Raw genomic sequence first — 23640 nt, forward strand, 5'->3', positions numbered from 1 at the left:
GGCTGAATACCTGTCTGCCCAGGGGAAGCAGTGAATTAATGACTTGTTTTTCTTTTCTTGTGTGCATTGCTTTTGCTTTCCCTATTAAACTCTCTTTATCACAACCCATGAGTTTTCTTGCTTTTACCCTTCTGGATTTTCTCCCTGATCCTTCTTGTGGGGAGTGAGTGAGTGGCTGCCTGGGCTGAAACCACAACAAGCACTTGCCTCTAAAATATATGTGCCTTGGATTTCACTGAATGCACATCTAATTTCAGTCTAATTACTTCTTCTTCCATCATATAATTAAGTTAATTTTGTGATTTGATTATATCAAGTGCCAGAGAGGTTGTCATCCCAAAAAAAAAAAAAAAAAAAAAGCAAAATTTTTCTCAGCGCCCAGCCTACTAAAAAAACCCCTCCATTTTTCGTGGTAAAAAGGTGGTAAAGCCCATTTTACAGGCTAATTTGTTCTCCCTTTCCTTCTCCTCGCTTTCCAGCAATCCCTGTAGCAGGCAGTGAGGTGCCATCCAGCCGGGCACCAGCAGGTGTCTCCCCTATACGCGGACTGCGATTCCATGGTCCGAGATGCACGTACATATCCACGTCGATAGGGATTGTCGTGTGGGGAGTGCAGAAGGGGCACATACACCGTGAGCTTCATTTCTGTAAGGCTAGAAATACAGATAAATAAAATGTAATTTCATAAAATTCAAGTTTTCCCGAGTCTTTTCAAAACACCATAGCAGAAATTTTGGGGAAATAGCTTTTTCATAGCTTTTTGCTGAGTATGTACTACAGTAGTTATGCCCTAGAAAAAGCCTCAACCAGCATGGCTGAGATAGCCTTTAGTAGTAAATATTCTGTAGTATTTCTCAATGTAGTTCTTACTATTGGAAGAGTTAGTAATGTGACAGACCAGGATGGGGCTTTCACATTTCCATAAAGCTTATTTTTTTATTTAATGAATCTATTCTATTGAACAGGTTTGACAGCAGCAATATTCATTAGAATGGCAAAAAAAATGGGGTTTTAATTAAAAGTAATTTATTAACAAACTTGTTTTATCTTGTTTCCAAATTATTGTTAAAACATAAACCCCAACTCATTCGCAAATTTTATACAATAAATAATTAAAAGATTCACTGGCTTTAAAGTTTTGTAGATCCACTTCTGACTAAAATTTTACCCATCACTACCCTCGGAGTTCTGTCTTGAATTTTGTATATGAAACACACCTGGATTTCTGAAAACCCAGGAGAGAAAATGGTTATGCTTTCTGAGATCCTGGAAACGGAGAATTTGGCTGGCTACAAAGGCCATGGGAAGAAGTGTTGCTAGCAAAATCTGAAGGAATAACATCTGCATACAGCCCCCAAGAGCAGAGGGAAGCATGTAACTTGAGCAGGCTTGGAAATTGTAAACTGATTTGATTAGCATGGGAGGAAATACGGGACAAAAATATGGGAAGGAAGTGCTGAAGAGTGAGGGGAGATTTATGAGCTCACAAGAGGGCTGGTGAGAAGGAAGTCTGAAGTGGAAAAGTTTGTGTGGGGAGGTGCTGGAATGAGGATGAGAAAAAGGGCATAATAGAGGACAGGTAGGACAGGAAATGCTGGGGTACTTAAGACCCGGTTCAATAGAACAAGGAAAGGATTGGGATTTGGGGCCCAAATGGTATGAGACCAAGAGATGGATTTGTATATTCACTACCTCAGTGCCTTCTTTTTTAATATAAGAATTTAAATAATTATTTTAGCTTTATATAAAGCCTCTGTATAAAAGGCTTCAGAGTCTGCAATGGGGTAGCTGGACATAAGTTCATACAGGCAAAGCCCTGAGATATTATACCCAAATAACTTAATGTGAAGTGTGGATAAGGATATACAACCTCCATTGTAAACCTCAGAGCCACATTCACCATCGGCATGATCTTATAAACATCTTATAAAAAAACACAATCCTTGAAGCACCTGATATATTTACTTTGTCTCAGACTCGCAATAATGGAGAACTCTCAGTATTTTGTGGCTTCTTTTAAAAGTGAACAGAGTGCATTCTAATCATGCCCAACAAAGCACTGAAAGCAACAGTAAATATTGAGAGTTTGCTGAAGAGTGCAGCCTCAGAAGAAGAAAATCTCTGTTAAATTCAAATTGGTGCACTATTTCAGTTCAAAAAATGTTTCCATGCAAACCCAAGAATATTTATATTTTGACAGCTAAAGTATTTTTTTCCTCAGAGTAATCCTTTTAATTTTTAGCTGCACTATTTTTTAAAAATAGAACTTTTTCTAAAACAGTTATTGAACACTTCAAGATAAAGAAATTATTTTGGGTCAGAAAGCTTCCCACCACCCTTCAAAAAGGCTTCTGACTTTTTTGTTCTGGCTACTGAAGTAAAAATACCAGTATTTGCAAATATATAGAAAGAGAAGACAGTTGGTAGCAAACCCACATGCTCTGGGAATAGTTTAAAGTATCTCTCCATCTTCCACCCCTGCCCACCAGCCTTCTCATCCTTATATCAACACCAAAACAAAGAAAAAACAAACAAGCTGTTACAAGTTCTGAAATTATCTAAGATCCCCATGTCTGCTCCAAAAATAACTTGTATATTTGGTTGCAGAGATAGTAAGTGACTTCTAACAAACCATCTGTGAGGACACAGCAGGAACAGGACAGCAAGGAATGGAGCAAGGCCATTCACAGCATCCAGGAAGGGAAGGAGATGAAGCCAGAGACAAGATATATTTTCTGCCTGAGAGACTCACACAGGAGAAAAGCTAGGCATAGAACAGCCCAGAGACCCTCTAAGATGCAGGGGTAGAGATCATAGGCTGAGCTTAAATGGGGCTCCTCAGCTCATAATCCAAGCATCCCAGGTGAGGCTAGTCAGGGACAGTAAATCCCATTAGCATCCTCAGGGCTCTGACATTATTCTGCAACAGATTAATTGTGATTAATCATATGCTTTTTTAAGAAGCTCAGAGCACATGACTATTTCATGTGTTAATTTAAATAAGAGTGAAAGAGGTTAATGTTTCTTACTTAAAATTTGTGACCTGCTAAAAGTATGCGTAAGTCATGTGCCTAAAGTCAAATCTAGTGATTTTTTATTTAATCAGTTTTGGGACTGAACCCTCAGCTAGGCTGTCAAGTGCAAGATATTAAAATGCATTGGAGCCTTTTGGAGTAAACAGATTATTTGAAAATTCCATAAGGGTATATTAAAAGAGTGGATTGTTTAGCCCTTTAAAAGTTAGTCTGGCCACTCTATGCATGCATAGGATTGGATTAGTAAAGCTTTGTTTAAGTGTCTGCAAACAAAGGGATACCACAAAGCAAATATAAAATGCTTAAGCACCCTATATCCTTTAGGAGTTCATTTTATAAGCAGTTTTGAAACACTTAACCAGCAACCTCCCTGAATCCCTCAAGAGCTAAATATCACTAAAAATTGGCCAGCGGTGTATCAAATTGGCCAAAGTGTATCAATGTAATGATCAGAGGTTACTTTGAAATACAGACTTATTTTCTTTAGACATTTCTGTCCCTTTCTATCTTTACTTAAATGCAAGATGATTTTCAAAGTATTGCCAATAAGAAAATACTTCACTGTTCTAAACATTAAGAACCTTCCTGGAAACTTGTCAAAGAACCCTCATAAAAGTGTTGCTTTTCTCTTTTACTTCACATTAGTGCAGTTTCAGGTCTCAGATTAAGCTCATAAACTATAATCATATATTATTTCTTTATAGTTGCCAGTGTTCAAGGCCAAAAGAAGCAGGGAAGATACTTCTTTGTTTTTCTGTTTTACTTTATGGAAGGGGTTTTTTTGGTCCTGTCTTTTCTGTTTGCCTTTTTTTCCAGTCCAAATCTCTTGACTGGGTTGAATACATGATCCAAATAACAGCTTATTTATCATGCTGTTTGGTGATGGATGCTTGGTGATTGCCTCATATTCTTTTCCGACTGTAAAACTGAATTAGATTCTACACCGTGCAAATGTACACAATGCACATTGTAACGGCAGCTGGTGGAGAGCTGCTGTAGCTAATTCTGGGTCTTTTTCCAGTTACAACTTCTGTTTCTTGTCTTCTGTGTTCCGTTTTCTGCCACCCCTCCTCCCAACCAGCACCTTAAAGAATATGTAAAAAGTATCAGGCAAGGGCAACAGCTGGTCCAATTTTCTGTCCACAGATATTCATAGTCTCTGATTGGAGTCATGGTCCCCTAAAAGCCCCATTTACACAGCAGAAGAAAAAAAAATCACTGTACTTTTTTCATCACAAAATATTAAACAGTATAGAAAATAGGCTCATGTAGTTCCTGTTCAAAAGGCGGTCCTTCTTAAAATAATAAAATTCTTCAAAACATTAATGCATACACGTGCAAACACAGTATAAGCATATAGCAGCCTGACTTTGATAACTTTTCCACATAACTGTATTTTCTTGGAAGGAATGATCTGCTGTCTATTTGTAACTAAAAGAGGTTTAAACTTAGAAGTACTGTTATTATTGGTTTTAAACACCAAAGGTGTTCTTTATAGTTACGGAAATTTGTTGTACAGTAAGGAACTGCAAGACTAGCAGTCCCGTGAAGTTTGTGCGTGGAACATAAAGGAATACAAAAAAAGTAACTTCAATCCATCCTCTTTTTGTTTTGTTTTTTTTAGATTTGTCTCTGCTTTCTTTGTAGATTGCTGTTTGGAGGGGTTTTTAAGGTTCAAGGTTCCTTTTAAGATTCCTTTGTCTCTAAGCAAAGGGACATGGGGTATTAGTTTTAGACCTTGGATTGTTTTCTCATTTCTGTCTGAGCCTATCCATGCAGGTTCCATTTTTCGATTTCCCAGTGTAATACCACCCCATGTAAGCCTACTGTTGGTCAATATATGGCAGCACATGCCTTGAGGTGGCTACATAAGTCAAGGGCATTTTGCATGGTGACTAACCACGATTGGTTTACTGGTTAATGGTGTAACTGTTAAATAGATTCTCTCTTTTTAGCTGCCAGTTTCTTACAGTTATTGAGACAGCAGCTGAACTGCTTTTCCCATTCTCCTTGGTGAATTGTCACTTTATTTAAACTGCAAAAATGGTATGTATTTCTGAAATTCTGTGATATGTCATATGTCTTCTTCACTGCAGATCTAAGGATAGGTTTTACTTTATCCCCACATTCATCATTAGTGTAAAGAAGTGCTTCAAGAACACTTTTTAATGCCTAAGGTTTTTAAACCTTAGTTCATTTCCCTCTGTAACAGCTTATTTTCTGCCTATGCACTTTCTCATATACTATAGAATACAGAAATTTTGCCCGTATCTCCATTCTGAATAACCTCTCTTGGTGGCCTTTTTAATTTTAAGAGATATATATTTACAGTTTGCAGTTGGGATTAACTATATTTTTTTTAAACATACAAAATATAATTTTTTCTACAACTTTGAACATTAAAAAAGTTTTGGCTTAAAAGAAATCCTCCAAAATAGGCAACAACATTTTTTTGTAGAGATAATTTTGCCTTCCTTAATACAAGAATAATAAAAAGAACTGAAATATGAATTTGAATCTGTAACTCTTACACTCTTAGTTTTCTGAGGCCATCTCTTGCTGTACAGCCCTGGATCTTCCATGCAGTACCATGCTCCTCAGTGTGTTTTTTTCCTTTTGTAATCTCTTTTCATCCCTGAGATACAAGAGCTTCTGACACAGTCACCTTTACCAGCTTTGTGATCATTCCCCTACCCACTGGGAATTTTGCAGTGCTGCACTCTGACTGCTTTGGTTCCGTGTTATAGAAAATCTTGTGTGAAATGAATGTGTTAAACTTGAGACTCCAGCCTACATATCCTGTTTTCTACAGTTTCCAATACCTCCATTTTCTGACAAAATAACCTTTTATTTCATTATCTCTGTGTTTGTAACTCTTATAAGGAAAATATACATGTTGACTATTAGATTAACAATCATACGTCATTCAAACATTTCAGGAAAGAAAACATTTAGTAAACACTTGTTCAAGAGGCAGAGGTAGGTTTAGATTCAAATGTAATGATCGCACTGATTTTCTTGTGTTATCACATCAGTCCTCTTTTACAGCATCATACTGAACATGATACCAATTGGGGTGTCGATGGTTTTAATTTCCTGCCCTCTATCACCCGGTGGTCACTTTTCATCACATTCATTGTTTGGTAACTTCACCAGTACCGAGTTTCCTGATGTAATAAATGAATTGGTTTCAGGGTGTTGGTTATTACTGTTTAAATGAGATATAAAAGAGGGGAGTTGAGGGTGGAATAGATGGACATGTTAATTGAAGGGAAGTTGTAAGACTGTACGGGTGTAATGCTGGAATGTAACCACTGGATGGGGATCTAACAAGGACCCAATGGGTTTAATAGAAGGAACTTTCTAGTGCATTGCTTCGTAGGGTACAAGGGATGAGGATGATGCCCTAGACTGTGATTGGAGAACGAGCCAACCAATGAAGTGGACTTGTTTGAAAATGATTGGTTAGGAATGCACAGAGGTATAGACCAACCAGCGAACAGGAAAGGGACCAATCAGCACGAGGATTAAGAAATGCACCAGTCCGGTGGCACCAAAGACTTTAAAAGCTACCTGCACCCAGGGGGGGTCCTCCTGCAGAGCTTGGGGTCCAAGGGAGCACCCAGTGGGTCTCGCTGTCTTTTTTTGTGTATTGTTTTATTCTGGCTTGTTGTGCGGAGCCTGGGCTTATCCTGGGTTCCCGCTCTCAGCAGTTAATAAATAAACGAGTTGACTTTTCCTTTCAAAAGTCTCAGCCTCGTTCACAACACCTGATATTATATATCTTGGTTTCCGTGCAAGCTTCATAATGCCCAGACTTTCTTACTTTATGTGAAATAAATGGTGACTACACCAAGAACAAATCACAAGCTGGAAAAATTTACTAGTCTCATTTGTCTGGAACATTCCTCTCCCTGATCTCTTTATGATCTTCACAAATATTTGCAAAGGTAAAGCATGAAATCCAATGAAAGGGTTGGAGAGGATATGAAAAGAGAAAATTTGTCAGTTTAAAGCCTCACATCCAACAATATGCTGTAAGACGTCTGCACCATGTTTAAATTGAAAGCAAGAGAGCAAAACATTCAGAATGTAAAGATGATAAGGAACAAAACAGACTAGAAATGGGAGACAGCTGGAGACAGCAGTTCTGAAACTATAATCTTCCTTTAGTATATCTAAAACAGAGCAATCATTTCTCTTCCTTGACACTAGAAAAATATAACTCTGATTCACTGAAAACTCAGACTTTGTTCTGATCCTCTGTAGGTAGGTTTTAGTGACACTGTAACTACTGAGTGCATTAAAAATCAAATAGACAGTTATTCTGCATGCATTGTCCCAGGGTACTGGAGATAAACATCTCTGACCTATAAAAACTGAAAAGAACAAGGAATGTTATCTGCATTATAACAGGAATAATTAGTTAGAAATGTCATAGAAGTAGAGCATCCTTGTCAAACATAGGAAAAAAATTCCCCCAACTTGGCATTAGCTCATGTATTCCTGCTATTCTGATCATCTTTGCATGAATCTAAACTTCTCTGAGTTGAGCAGAGTTATCCTGATGTATTCTATCATAAGTACATTTAAATGGGTCTATGTGAACCCAAAAATCCAGTCAGAAATGAGTTGGAAAGAAGACAGTGAGATGACCTATTTTTGGGAGGATTGTGCCAGAATCTCCAGACTGCAAAAAACACTCTTGATGGTTCAACATCATTGCAAAAGACATGGTAACTCAGGTCTAAATCTAAGGCAGCAGAGGCAGCAGCAGGAGGCATATTTGCTGAATATGAAGAGCAGATTCCATTCCCATAGATATGAAAATAGAAAGGAAACATGAAGAAGAAAGCTGTGGGGTATGCAGGTGGTATAAGGCAATTTACTCACTAAAATGAGAGACTGATCTTTCAGTATGTGCGAGAAATAAACTTATCAGGACATAATTTAACAAAAAGCATTAATCTTTAAATCTTCAGTTAAAAACATCATTACAATGTTATTCTACCAGAAAACCTTATTTAATAAAATCCCAAATGAGTGCACTTTTATTTTTTCTTATTGTATGTATTCTGAAGAATGGACGTTATGTTTCTGTCTTGCCTTGCTATAATTCTTCTATAAGCAGGAAAAAAAAGCACTTAAACCCAACAGTTCTATGCTCAGTTGCTAAAAAACAAATAAATAGATACTCTTGCTATAATTTTATAGCTACAAAAATGACAGGATATCACCCAGTGCTTATAGAAACCTGAGGGACTCTATAAACTTGAGGATATATACAGTATTTCTCCAGCTCCATCTCTCACTGAAGAACATCCCAGAGTTCCAGTTACTAGGCCACTTGAGGATTCTGCAAGTGCTATTGCTTTGAAAGCTATACTTCACAGTCCTTTATCTAGGGTGAGAAGTTACACGAGCAAAAAAAGCTTGCTGATTTACTTTGAGAACTCACCTTATTTGCCTAAACATTAGAGCCAAGCACCACCTAAGACTTCTGCATGAAACTGGCAGAAGCAATACAGGGAGTAGAGGTGACTAGTGTACTTTTGGTCTCAAATTTCCCTGTGTGTGGGTAACACAATAAAGCCAACAGGGGGAGTCAGTGGAGTCTACCTCTACTCATGTTTCTTCTGCGTTCCTTTAAGCACAGCTCAGTCATGGAAGTTCTCCATCCCTGGAAGTCCTGGCTAACTGGGGAGGTCCCACATGAGCGGGTTGGCCAACAAGAAGAGCCAGAAGGAGGACCCAGAGGACAACAGGTCTGCCAGCCTGACCTCAGTGCCCATCAAGGTTATGGAATAGATCTTGAGTGCAATCACTTGGCACATAGAGCAAAACAATGAGATTAGGCAAAGCCTGCACAGTTTTAGGAAAAGCAGGTTCTGCCTGGCCAACCTGATCTCCCTTTATGACTGGATGACCCACCTGGTGGATGTGGGGAAGGCTGCAGATGTGTCTACCTGGATTTCAGCAAAGCTTTTGACACTGTATCCCACAGCATATTCCTGGGAAAGCTGGCAGCCCATGCCTTGGACAGGTGTTCTTTTCACTGAGTTAAGAACTGGCTGGACAGCCAGCCCCAGAGAGTGGTGGTGAACAGTGCTGCACCCAGTTGGCGGCCAGTCACTGGTGGTGTCCCCCAGAGATCAGTGCTGGGACCAGTCCTGTTTAATAAGATCTTTACTGATGATTTAGCTGAGGGGATCAAGTAAATACATGGACAACGCCAAGCTTGGTGGGAGTGATCTGCTGGGAGGCAGAAAGGCTCTGCAGAGGGATCTGGACAGGAAGGATGGATGGCCCAAGGCCAACTGCATGAGGTTTGACAAAGTCAAGTGCCAGGTCCTGCACTTTGGCCACAATAACCCTAGGCAGTGCTACCAGCTGGGGAAGAATGGCTGGAAAGTTGCCCAGTGGAAAAGGACCTGGGGGTGCTGGTCAACAGCAGCTGAACATGAGCCAGCAGTGTGCCCAGGTGGTCAAGAAGGCCAATGGGATCCTGGCCTGGACCAGGAACAGTGTGGCCAGAAGGACCCACACAGTGAGTCCCCCTGTACTCAGCACACCTCAACTGCTGTGTCCAGTTCTGGGAGGACATTGAGGGTCTGGAGTGCATCCAGAGAAGGGCAGTGGAGCTGGGGAACAGTCTGGAGCACAAGTCTGATGAGGAGCAGCTGAGGGAGCTAGGGGTGTTTAGCCTGGGAAAAATGAGGCTCAGTGGGGACCTTATCACTCTCTACGACTTCTGGAAAGGAGGTGGTGGCCAGGAGGGAGCTGACTCCAGGACAAAAGAACAAATCCTTAAACTGCACCAGGAAAGGTTCAGCCTGGACGGCATGAGGAATTTCTTCATGAAAAGAATTGCTAAGCATTGGAATTGATTGCCTGGGGAGATGGTGGAGTCACCATCCCTGGAAGTGTTCAAGAAATGACTGGGTATGGCACTCAGTGCCAGGGTCAAGTTGACAAAGTGGTGATCAGTCAAAGGTGGACTCAAAGACCTCAGGGTTTTTTTCCAATTTAAATGATTTTGTAATTCTGTAATTTAAATATATTTTAAAACTTTCTCCAATGGTTTTTACCAATGGAGCAAGTATAAGGTACATAAAGGTCTGTGATGCCTTTAATTTTACTGATAACATATTAATTTTTTGCAAAATACTTCAAATGTTAAGTATCATTTGGAATACAGCCTCCTGGTCATAATATCCTTAGTTACCTTCAACATTTGGAGAAATTCCATTCATTTATGGTGTGTATGTGCCTATATATATATATTTCATCAAAATATTAATAATAATGTAAATTAAAAATAAGAGAAAGCCTAGTTGTTGTAGGATTAGATTTCTTTTAAATGTCTGGAAAATAACAAGAGCTAAAGTCTGTTTTTAAACCAATAGAAATTTTTAAAATTGGGCAATATCCCAGATATGTAGATTCTTTTTCTACTTAACTATTAAAACATCATTGAGGAAGTTGTTTAGAATTGGGCCTAAAGTCCAATAATCTTAAGCAAATAATAAGTAATTTTTTAAAAAAATCTAGATACTGATGCAGTTACAGACTTTGCTTCTTGGACTAATAGCTCTTTAGTTTTGCATGCTTTGTCTTTTGAGGTATTTTGGGTATTTGAGGTTATGTCTAAGGCAAGATTTTAGAATTGACACATTGTAATCTAGGCCCTTTCACATCTTGTGATGCAATCAGGATTATCAAGAAGTTTAATTTTCCTCTCCTGAGTTGCAGTTGAGCAGGTAAAAATTCATTAATACTATTATGTTAGGTACTGTTATTTAATTACTATGAGGCACAGCTATTGTGTTTTGAAGAGATTTTGGAATTAAGAATTTGGAATTAAGTGATGAGGAAATAAAACCAATTAAGACTAATGCAACAAGAAAAAAAAAAACAAACCAACCCACAAACATTTTCTTAGCTCTTTAAAAGAAGAAACAATATAAGTTGTCTCTAAATAATTCACATGTTGTGCCAGGCCAGCTTCTCAGAAAGCAACATTTCCATTTTCATTTACAAGTTTCCCCAAATGTTTCATTAAAATTCAAGGGCTGTGCTGGAAAATAAACTACTTTCAGGTATAGAAGTTTGGTGGCTGGGGTTTTTTTGAGTTTTAAACAGGTTACCTTCTTCCCTTATCTTCTTCAGCAGTTGGCACTTATAAATGACACAATTTTTTAAAACTGCTGAATTTCAAAATTCAGTTCACTAAATAAAGGCTGGTGAGATGTGACAGTGGCACATTCTATTCTCCCATGGCCTTTCCTCTACTGTTTTGCCTCCTCTAATGCTCAGTCTGTGGCCCTTCATTGCAGAGCCTGATTTTTCTGCTGATGAAGAGATAATGGACCCTCTGAGAAATAAGACACCATGTAATAATGGTCTGCCCTACAGAAGTAGTCCATTTTAATTTCATGGTTGTTGCATTATCTCACATGTTTTCTCACAAGACATTACAGCAGGATCACAATAATTCCACCATTGGTATGTACGTAAAGCAAAACTAGCTTTGAAAGTGTTATTCTTGGAAGTAGTTTCTTTCTCTAGGTTGTACAAAGCATAAATTTATAGTGATTGAATCTCCCATTTTGCTCCTCTTTTCAGGTACAAAAGCATTTTTATTCTACAGATGTATGTATGCTCAAAGCTAAATCTAAGGCTTTTGTTTCAGCATAACGAAGGGACTTGAGACCAAATACACAGTATACAGGGGCTAATATTCAATGGCAAATAATTTTGCACCAGTAACATTGAAAACAGAGGGATATTCATGAAAGAAAGAAAAAAAGAAACATAATTTTTAGTAAGTTTTTTTCTTAAGATGTATTAAATGTATTCCATTTCTTTCGTATTTTCAGGAATCCTGTCACAATTGGTTGATAAGGCCTTTTGTTTAGGTAATGCAGCTAATATTTTGAATATCCTTAATAAAAAAAAATCTGAAACTTTTAAAATAATCCATGTATATTTTAATTATGCACAAAAAATTATAACCTTCCTTAAAACACACATATTCCTACTACAGATGTAGGCCTAGGAAACTGTCATGAAATTTTTTTAAAGATAATTTTTGACATTTGCAGTATCTTGGTGGATGTTTTGTATTTCAACAAAGCTCTCAAACGAAAAGCTTTTTTGACAGTGAATGTGACTCCCCCGTGCATAAAACATCTTTTTCTGCATGTTTTGCTGTGGTAGAAAAATTTTGAATGGACTGGTGCATGATTTCACTTTAGTTAGTGACCAGTATCCTGGGTTATTAAAGTCTCAGGAAAAGAATAACAGCCAACAATAAAGCACCACCAAAACACCACCACAAATACTTAAAGTAACTCCTCAAAATTATAAGTTACCCAAAGCTCAATCTGCACATGCATGTGCCTCTGGCAGTGGTCAGGAGCAGATGCTTATCAACAATAGAACAATGTTCCCTGAGGATACGATGCCCATTTCAAAGGTTTTAAAGACGATGGACTTCCTAAATTTGAGTCGTAGACATATATTTCCTACTAGTTCTTGATAGACTTTCATGAGTTTTTCCTACACATTTTAATCAAGGGGGTTTGATTTTCAAAGCTGTGAGCGTCTACATGGCTGCACTGTATATTTGCTGTTCTAATCTACAACACTACTGACAATATTTTTAGCAATACCAGTTATGTGGAAAATATGCAAACACAAGTATATGGCATGATCTCAAAAAGAGACATTCTATGAGCAAAAGAAAAGGATATACCAATAATTTCACACTTAGTGTGGCAACTTACTAACCTGAAGGCAAAAATTTCATAACTGGGGTATACAAATAAATGGTGTAAGGACATTATTCCTCTTGTAGATTCCTTATGCTGTCCACTGGTTCAGCCTTTTGGCTGACTAACTAGGGTGACTTTTCCTAGTTAATGGCACAGTGGAGAGAGAAAAAAAGGGCATGGAGCCTACTGATCATAAGCAACAAAAGGCTGTTATTTGAGTGATAAAGTCTTTTGGCCAGTTTTAAGATGGAAAGTTCATTGGTTTTGTTGTGTGGCTTTTTCATTTATTATAGTAAAAACCTCTACATTTTTTCAAGCATTGGTTTCTTTTATAACACTGATTTCTTTTATCAACACTCTCCACTCTAGGGCATTTACAGATCATAAAAGATATGAATTTTTTTTTTTTTTTCCATTTCTCCTACTGCTTTGTGATCTAGTATCTACCAGAGGTTTAGCTGGTACAGGATATATTCTCATCCTCTTTTTATTTAAATTTTCCAGGTCTATTCAATGTCAGAATTCTCAAAAGATTAAAACGGCAAGACTTTTAAAGTATGTTTCAGTTATGACCACAAATCCCTCAGCCAGCGAAGGAGAAAAGGGGGATAAATTTGAAGCTAAGTCAGAAACCTGCCTTGAATGGTCGTTTTCTTCCTGGTTAATCTTTTGATGTAACAGTTGCATCAGAAGCAAAGGTCAAATCATGTTCCTGCTTGCTGATACTGGCTAGTCATCTGTCGGTGGGCCAGACATGCCACCTTCCCAGACACATCCTGTCCTCTCACTGTAGGCCTGAAGGAGAAGCTCAAGAAAGTTTTATCTTCTCATTCAAGCCAAGGAGAAGAAATTATTTAAAGTGCAGAATACACATTTTGACCTGCCTTGTAAAATGCATTTGAACAGATATGCTTCTTAAGAACTAGCCTTTCATAACACTCTTAAACTTTACATTTTCTGAGGATTTTAGGAACTTTCCAACAGTCTGCAACATGGAATCCTTACAACTTCTGCTAGAATGGGGGAGTTTTGAAGTGTCGTGGGCCAGTTACTTAAGTGACATTGAGACTGTTTTGTCCCCTTGTCAGGTATACAGGACTAGATTTCCTGTTAACATCCAGTAAAAACAGTGTAGTGGCCAAACATAAGGAAATAGCATCTAGTGAAAAATAACCCTGTGGTTCACTAGATCTCCACTTCCAAAGTACTTTCTGTGGCAGCTTAGTATATTAATATGTAAAAAAGCAAACAAACTAGCAGAAGTGAAAAAAGAAGATGAGAGTTGCTCATTGAGGAAATAAACTTTATGTAAAGAGGTACAATAGTCAAAATTGAAAGATAAATAAAAACAGGAGTCTCTACCCAGGACATTGCTGGTGTAATCATTCTACTTTTAAATACATGCTATATTTACCCACTGGAGGATCTATCCAAAGCTTATTGATTCAAAACTCATTTAGTCTCATTCCCCCTCCACGCACATATACTTTTCTCCCTTTCTGTGTACACTAGACAGAGATTTACAATAAACCAGACAATAATTCCTGGATCCATTTTTCTACATCCCATTCAGGTGTAATAGGATTTCAAATTAAGCCTTTACATTCATAACACCAATTGTTTATAAGCAAAAATTATAAGGTTTTCTTAGATCTTGCTTTGTTAACATCTTCTGAAATGCTTTAGTTTCATTTGATTTGATTAAGCCTAAATAATTCTACATAATCTGTACATTTTACCTATTCAGAGCACATCTGTACTCAGAGCTCCAGTTTTACAAGAGAACATCTTTCAGTCCTTCAACTCACTGAAATGGGTATAAAAAGTTATGACACCTCAATAAGATATAAAGGCACATAAGAGGAGTTGGAATGGTATCTGTCTTCCTGTAGACAGTAGCATAAATGTTTATCAGCAACATAATATAATTTTTTTTTTTTTTTGTGATAGTCTGTCAGTAAAATTGTAAAACCAACACCAAAGTTACTGTGATTAGGTGAACTAAAAAGGTCTAGATGACAGAAAATTTATGTGGTCTGACATGTCACTGGAAGGGCAGTGCCTCAATATTCTTTGTCTTGTACCACTCTTGAAAATTACAGGAGTTGGTTTCTTTAAAATATCACTATCAGAAATCGTAGTAGAGGTGTTTTTCCTGTTCCTACACTTACATCCACTTTTGTTTTATTCATTTGCTAAATTATTCCAGGGGGGTCAAAAGCCCTGAACACAATGTTCTCTTCAACCTGCAGAACCCAAACCCCTACCTCCAAGGAATATCTATAATTGCTGCAAGGAGGTGATCTTTATTTCTCCTGTTGTGGTTGTATCCCTTTGCATAAGAGAAATAGTTAAGTGGAGCATGAACGTCTAGGAAACTTTTCTGAGAACAGGTCTTACATTCCCCTCTCTCCTCAGTTCAGGTTTTGTGTTTCTTCCAGTGATTAATGCAAAAAACATTCCATCAGGAAAGTCTGGTATTCAAAAATCCTTACTCTCTCCCCCTTTCTCATGTCTGGAGTGCTTTAATCAGATAGTCGTGATCAAGTTATGTTTGCTTGCCAATCCAAAGTGTTAACTGTATGTTCCCAATAGAAAAGTTTTGACTACTCATCATTTTGCTTAGTATAAAATTAATTTGTGAGAATTTTCCTCCAGGTAAGGACTATGAGTTTTAAATTTCTCCCCCAAAATCTGGATATTTTATTTTAGTCAATGTGTGGTCTTCAGATGGGCACAATATCTTCATCCTGAGATGCATTTTGAGAACTGGTGTTTCGAATTAACCATGCAGACAGCACTTAAGTATACTACAAATGAATATTTTCGTACCAGAGAGATACAGGTAGGATTTGTGTAGTCCCTTCTTTCTCTAAAATTACTGGTGGGACTGGTGTTTTCATGCTCTTTTCTTTTTAACTGGGTTGAAAGAAAAGAGCATGTAAAGGAAAGGGTGAGGGATTTTTACTGTGATATTAAACTGAAGATTAAACCAATGACAAGAGCTTTATGTTCTGTTTTGAAAAAAGTGAAATGTGTAACCAAACTTGTCATGCATTTTGAAGGGAACTCTCGAGTCTGGAGGAGGTTGCTCGAAATTTTACCTCCTAGTGTTTTGTGCTTTATCCATGAAGCTGGCAGCTTCATTGTTTCTGAAGAAAACTGACACAAAAGAAAGTTTTAACAAAATCAAAAGCAGTTGCTTAAAGCTGGGACCATGCCCAGTCTTCCCATACAGAATATTATAAGCATATGTTCAACCTTGTCCACGCTGTCTCCTCTTTCAGTCCTGCTCCCTCAGCCATAAGGAACATCAAATAAAACTTTGAATGGAGGAGGACTATAGACAAAATAATTTCTGAACTTATTGATGATGCAGAAAGACTTGTGAATGTTACTAGTAGTAAATTATTTTTATGACTAACATTTACCATAGAGTTTGTTCTTTCACTCATGAATGCTTTCAGATCAGTAACAAAAGCCAATGAATACTTACCATGCATAATTACCAAGGTATGGATTATTCCTGATAGTCACAATATGTTCCTTGTTCTACCAAATGAAAAAAGTATTATTCAATAAAAATGTGATGAATAAGCCAGTTCCTGTCTGATATTATAGAAGTTTGCAATAAAATCCATCTATATGAGAAAATATTCATGAGTACTTTGCTGCTGACAGAGTGTGTGTGAGTTACGAATAACACAGCTCCAAGCTTCAAAGCAATCAAATCTGTCTCCAACACTCTGGTCAATTCTACGGTGTAAACATTATTTCAGTAAGAAGGCCTTAGAATCAGTGTCACCCCAGGTAATAAAATCTTAGTGATTCTGTGACTTGATTCAGTGCCTTAGCCAAAACCAAAAGACTGTCTGCTCCTCATCACACTTCTTAGGCATCCATAAGTTAACTAACAAGCACTAGTAATTTAAAGTGGAAGTGTTCCAAAAAGACCTCTTCACCTAATTGTGGTATAAAATGTAAAGACAAGGCTCGCACCTGCTCAGAGACTCCAAGGCCCCCAGTCAACATATCCAGGAATTGGCTCACTCATATGCAATATATGCCCACTTATTCACTACATCCTGACATTATTAGCTTTCCACCCATAGAAATTCTGTAAGCTGGAAGTGCAGTGGGGCTTGGATAGACATTTCAATGGAAGAGGGGAACAGAGACCTGGAAAGACTCCAGTATATGACTGCAAGGCAGATGCTTGCCTATGTCTTTTTTCCTGTCATTGACAGGGCTGAGGACCTTATACATTCAGGAAAGAAGGAATGGAAAAACTCCATTTTGCAAGTAGAGACTAGAAAAACTAGCACTTTCAGCACAGCTATGTAGAGACAGCAATTGAACCTCTTTCTTGCAAATAATCTTAAATGTCTAAGTTATGAAGGAATACAACATGTACAACTGCCAATACATGTCACAGGCATTGTTTCCTTGAAACGTCTGTGGTTGGACATTAATAAACAGAACTGATGCCTTGAGAGGCCACATGAAAACAGAGACTAGACAAGAATAAGGGAATAAAGGTAGCTATTTATTTGGAAGGCCTTCAAAGGTATACCCTGGGGAGCCAGAGGCTACTGCTAAGATGGACCCCAAGATGGACGACAGGTCACGAGTTCTTCACACCTTTATAAGTTTGGTTAATTTGCATATCAGGGTTAATTCTCCAATTAAAGCTTCAGTTAATGATGTAATTTCCTCAAGCTTGCCCCTCCTTTTAGAGGCTTTGGTTTACATTTTGGGCTTAGGATGGTCTGAGTGTCCTTGGAGAGCAGGCCTGGAGAGGCTTTCTTATGTCTACCTAGCATGAGAGAGCGGAAGTTAACAGGCTATAGGAAACTTCAGAGTTACACACTAGGCAGTACAGGATTTGAAAAATATGAAAGTTAAAACCTAAGGCATCAGAACAGATTGAATAGTGTATTATTTTCATCAGGAATATTTTCATACACACACAAAAAAATATTCACCCAAGAAGCAGCACATATCACACATCCAGAAGAGCAGAACTCAGTACAGAGGTAAACTGTTGCATCAAAAAGGACCTTCCAAACAACTAAACGAAAACACTGTTCCAAATATGAGTGAACTAACTGTAGAATCTGTGCATATAATTCTTGATTAAGCAAGATTCTTAGTCACTTATCTGGTTTTGAGATTACTGAAAGCAAAGGAGCAAACTTACATCCATAATTTTAAATTAATACTGTATAACTTCTTGAACAGAATCTTCTGAGCAAACTTCAGAAAATATAGACAAATTTTTCTGACACAATGGAAATTTTTAAAGCCACCTCTTTACTGATATCCACTTTAAAATCAAAAGATCAACGGGAACAAGGGAAGCAAATTCTTTAAAATGTTTAGATTAATCTAAGTAATGTTTTAAATTTTGATTATTGTAAAACCTATTTATAAAAACACAATTTGCTTGTATCCAGTCTGAGTTGTGCTTTTATATAAGAAGGGAATATAAACCTGGTGGAGTAAGCAAGAGTATCAAGTTCAGCTAATACACAGCATATGCAGTACTGTTTTTCTTTCAAACATTTTATTTAGTGTTTCATAAAGCAAGGACCCCACAGAAAACTAACCAAAGAATTGAAATACGAAGCTTCTTTCTCTCCAATACATTTTTGGTTTGTTTTTAAAGCAATTATATAAAGTGCTCTAATTGCTACTTTAGGAAGGGTTTAGCACTGCAAGATGCAGAGTACACCAAAGATATTTTGAGAGTTTTTAGAAAAATACACAGTGATGCCAGACTGTTACACCTATGGAGCATTTGGGTTTACATGGATTTTACCTCTTTCAGGCGGGGGGAAAAATAGAAGTCTGCAACTTTGGCAGTTTAGATTATGCATTCTATTTCATATAAATTTGTTACAGTAGTTAAGCAAAACAATGGTGCTTCTATTTTCAAGCCATGTTATTTTTTAACATCTACCCGGGCTGTCATGCAGGCAGCCTGCCTGCCTGCTCTGGGAGAAGGTTTCATATTCCAAAAGGCTTCCATCCCCCTACTCCCTAATGGTGAAAATAAATCAATTTCATCTGCTGGTAGTTTCATTTCTTCTTCCCCCTCCTCCCTTTTTTTTTTTCATTTCCCTCTCCTTCCTTTGTGGGCTCCTTTCCACAATGCCATATGGCAGCTGAAGGAAGGGTAGAGCAATGATCTGCATTTTCAGCTCTAACAAAAGATGCAATAGTGTCAAAGAGGCTCATGAATGCATGAGACATACAAGTATAGAGAAGTGCCTCCAGTCCTGTCAGGAAGGACTAAAGGGAAGCCTAATAAACCTGACATTGCTTTAGTGTAAAGAAAGGCAGCAGTGCTTCTCTCAGTAGTTCATCTCGCTCCCATCCATCTCCCCCCACCCCCCTCTCCTCTCTCACCCCTTTGGCTTCATGCCAAAATCCCATTAGCTCTATTAATGACATGTGGTTCAAAGTAAAAGCATGTGGCAGAACAAGAAAGGCACAAAATCAACCATCCTATCTATTCGGTTTTGATACATGTATCATGAGATAGAAGTATTTCAGTAGGGGCTGTGTCAACTTGGCTACATGAACAGCAAAGTGAAAAAATGCAACATGAGGCTGTAATCAGTTTCTCAGCTGTCCTAATTCATCTCCCTAAAGTCTTAACATATGAATAGTTGAAACTTAATTTTAAAACGCTGACAAAGTTTTCAGCATTTGTGTTCAAAGCACAGCTTGGGCTTTTTCTGCCCCTCACCCTCCCCAAGACTTCAAGCTGGCTAAATGCACTCCTCAGTGACTTTTTGTGGCAGAATGAATACACCCTGTACTACTGCAACCACTTAGGACTCCCTTAGTTAAACAAAAAAAAGGCATGACTGAATTCTGCTGTAAGGGTCAGAGAGAAATGGCATTTCAATATACAGAAGGTATTTCCTCCTGGAGTATGGTTAAGGGCTGCCTACGATAATTTCTGAATTATTTAGACTGAACATGTTTGTAACTTGATTTGCCTTCTCTAAAAGCAGGCATTTCTATAAGAAAGTAAAGGAATCTATTTTCAAACTGAAGTACATCCTAGCTTTGGCAAACGAGCAAGGCAATGTCTGTTATATTTATAAGGCAACACATTTTATTACAACAAAGTTGTAGAAAAGTACAGCAGTATTGATTGGCTAAATAATAAATATCCTGGTTTGTTCCTTTTGCCTCAAGATGCTTCTGTTTAGACCACAGAAAGTCAACAAACACTTAAATTTCATTCAGAAGTCAGAAAGATTTGCCAAAGTCTTAGTGCCATTTTAAATAATAATAATAATTTTTAAAAAGGAATATATTTTTAAAAGTACCTGAATCACTCCCAGAGATATAAATTCAATCTTTCAACATCTGCACATGCTTTTCTGATTAGCCGCAAATAACTCAGAAAGTAACTATTGACCTGTAGCTGTCTCTAGGGCAAAAGAGTAAAGTTGAGAGTTTCTATTGGATTTAGCTGCACTTAAGGTCGGGCTGGGTGTTCTGGTCATGGCAACCACCCTTTAAGCCCCTAACTGTCAGTCAGAGCAGAACTGCAACAAAATAAGTCAGCTATTCAACATTTCCTTTTCTCTTTAAGAATATCTGTTTACGGAGCTCATGTCCACTCAGTAGGGTGTGGATATTTTATCAGCAGAACAGTGTTTGGGGATGCTCAGGGATCCAGAAATCTGTCATCTGTTTTTTTATTTTTTTCCATTTTAACATTTGTATTGCTTTTAACTATGGGACTTGCACTATTTCAATTAAAAAAAAAAAAAAATCATGTTATGGCAAATCTAAGCACAATTTCAAACACAAAATAAAGCAAACATCCTCACCCAAGCCCAGAATCTTGGAAATGAAGTTATTTCATATTTTGATTTGAAGTACCATTAATCCCTGCAATTTTAAAGATGAAAGTAGCTTTGAGCTCTAGAATCATCAGTGCTCTTGTGTACATCAACCATACATTACTGATTTCCTCTTGAATTCCACCAAAATTTAGGCATCTCTTTGAAAATTAGCCCCATTTTCTTGTCTATATCCATCTATATCTATCATCTATATCTATATCTAATCTATATCTATACCTATCTATCTAGACTTCTTTGATGTAAAGATTGATCATCAGCTGCATCAGAAACTCAGGTCTTCCATGTTTGTGGATATAACTCAGTCAATAACAAATCTCGTGTGCACAGACTGTGGCAGCACATCCATTTTGGCACAAGGTTTGAGGCAACACTCCTGGCTTTACATGTTTGCAACTCTGTGGGCACATCAGTCAGAGTGACTCACTGTCTTCAAACTAGAAATTTCTATACTCATCCTAGTGAACTCGCCTGTGGTTTGGGATTAACCCATACCTTCCTTCATAGTGTGCTATGTTCTATATGAAGCTAAATGAGGTATTTTGGGAAATGTCTATGTCCATTTTTCAAGAGCACAAGGGATAACTGTTACTTCCCTTTCCTTTCACCAAACAATATAATTGAGGCATGTTATTTGTGTTTAGACATTAATATGCAGAAAAATGTAATCTTCAGGGGTTTTTTTTTTTATGAGCACTAGTTAGAACTGAAAATATTTACCTGGAGAAGTAGACAATCTCTTGACCTACCAAACGCATGCTATCACCACCACAGCAACATGTCTTTTGGATTAGAGGTATTGTTTTAACACCTCAAATGCCAGGGCTACTTGTGTAAACCCGAAAGACATTAACTACAAGAGAAAACAGATTCAACATTTCCCTGATGATCTGGATAGTGATAACTCAAGTGCTTCATCCAAGTGACATCCAAGCACCCTCTTTTTTCTTTTTTAGCTTTTCTCAATGCCTCAAGTCTTCAGATTTGGTCCCAGCAGGTAAAATGCTTTCTGCCAAGCTGCAGCAGGGAAGTATGAAATATCTCCTACCTCATTGAGTGGATTAGCTAAGATACACCGGGGCTTGAGCATAAAGTGATTTAAAAGAGAGGTTCATTCCCTGGTCTAACAGCCACATGATGGGAACTATCAGCAAAAGCACAAGATGGGGCAAATCACAGGGAGTTAAGTTTTGAATTAGTAGAACTTTCTTTCAATATGTTTTCCCTCCTCTCAGTCTTAATTTATCGACCATGCTTGAAATTTTAAGTATGACACCACAGGTCTATCTGGCTGTAGCAATTTTTTTCCTAGCTGTTAACAGATCCATTTCTACTAAAATTCTATTACTCCTGGCTATTTCTCTCAGGAATTGTAACAATTCCTCTGGAAACAGATCAGCAGCTTTGGTATAATCTTACTCCATGTAACTGGAACAAGGTGTGCTTCTAGTAAATCCTGCTACTAGATGTGACAAGAATAAAAAACTTCTTTTCATTTCCTCCCTGCCACCCAGACAGGTAGTAATGAAAGACATTTTGAAGTTTTCTGATTCCAGATGCAGCGTTAATTGCCAGACATCAGTGAGAGAATGCAGCTAGTGTTATAAGCATTATTCCCTACAGCTTTGACATTAAGCAGAGACAGCACAGGAGGGGTCATTTCTCATGTGTGAGGTTTACAAATAAAGGAAGTTAATGTGGAATAAACATATAGATTCCAACAGATTAATTTAAAAGGCATTTTCATTATCTTTGATGTTTATGAAACAGACCTTGTGTTTAGATAAATTAAAACCAGGGTATATACTATAAATTATACAGATAGACTTGAAATGTTATGCATACAGAACTGAAAGAAAAATTTACATGGGCTCCATAATTTTGTCTCAAAATCCCTAATGCCACATTTTTTTCTTTTTATATATTTAGGTGGATTCAGTCTTGCTCAATACACATGTGGTTATGCATAAAATTAAAATTAAATGCCTCATTCTGTTAGTGGAATGTTATGAAATATTTTTGAAGTTACTTGAATTTGGCATGGCCTTTTATTTTTTTTAATCTTTGGACTGAAAACAAACATTTGTTCTGAGCATCTGACATTCAAATGTTTAATATTCAGTTTGGTTTTTTAAATGTGACTGTTCATATAGGCTATGTAAAATGTTGTTTTCCTTTGATTACAGGAGTAAGAATTAGAGTAAGAAGATAAAGTAATTTGGGGTCTCAATCTGTGTTGTCAGGCAGCAGCTCTAGAGCAGTAATACATCTTAAGGAACATGAAGAATTTCAATTCTGATCTGTGAGGAACTTGCTGTCAGGCAAAAATTCATAGGTACAAATTCTGAAGCTATATTATGTGCAGAATTTAATTTTCCCTGATGTTCCGGCTTGGTCAAATTTAGAAATATATCCTCTGAGAGAGGGCATAACCACCCCTCCCCCACCAGGTTTGGGAAAAATAAATTTTCCTCTAAGGAAAGGGAAAGAGATAAAAACTATTTATTTAACACATACACGAGAAAAGGATAATAATGCTAAATAATAAAACCCCTCACCCTGCTGGGAGAAACCTGGGAAAATTTCAGAGTCCTTCCGTAGATCTCTCTCTCCCCCTCCTTGGAGCTGGGACAGGGTGGTGGGCCCACCTCCAGGGCCAAGGCCTCGGTGGAAAGTCCTCCCAATGTATTCTGATGTTAAAACCATCCAGCAGAGAGAAAAGGGAAAAAACGAAGTCCCAGGAAAACAAAGGTTCAACTCTCTGAAGGAAAAAAAGAGCTGAGAAAAAAAACTGCCGAAAGCTGGCTGGAAAGAAAAGCAAGCCGAGTGCTTCTCTTCCCTCCCGCTCTCCTGCCGCAGCTGAAAATAAAAGTCTCTATCTCTGTGTGACCTTGAACAAGCTGCAAACTTCTTTGAAAAAGTTTTGCTCAGCTTTTCCTT

At 37.7% G+C, this 23640-nt stretch overlaps 1 long non-coding RNA gene across 1 annotated transcript; it reads right to left on the minus strand.

Annotated features, from left to right (window-relative positions):
* Window positions 1-576: 576 nt before the first annotated feature.
* Window positions 577-23299, minus strand: LOC109146195. Its single transcript, XR_002048092.1, has 2 exons — window positions 23259-23299; window positions 577-653 (listed from the first exon to the last, which is right to left on the minus strand). It is a non-coding gene; the product is annotated as an uncharacterized LOC109146195 (long non-coding RNA).
* Between the last annotated feature and the right edge of the window lie 341 nt (window positions 23300-23640).

Source organism: Corvus cornix, chromosome 4, assembly GCF_000738735.6.
Source record: "Corvus cornix cornix isolate S_Up_H32 chromosome 4, ASM73873v5, whole genome shotgun sequence".
Lineage (NCBI taxonomy): Eukaryota > Metazoa > Chordata > Aves > Passeriformes > Corvidae > Corvus > Corvus cornix.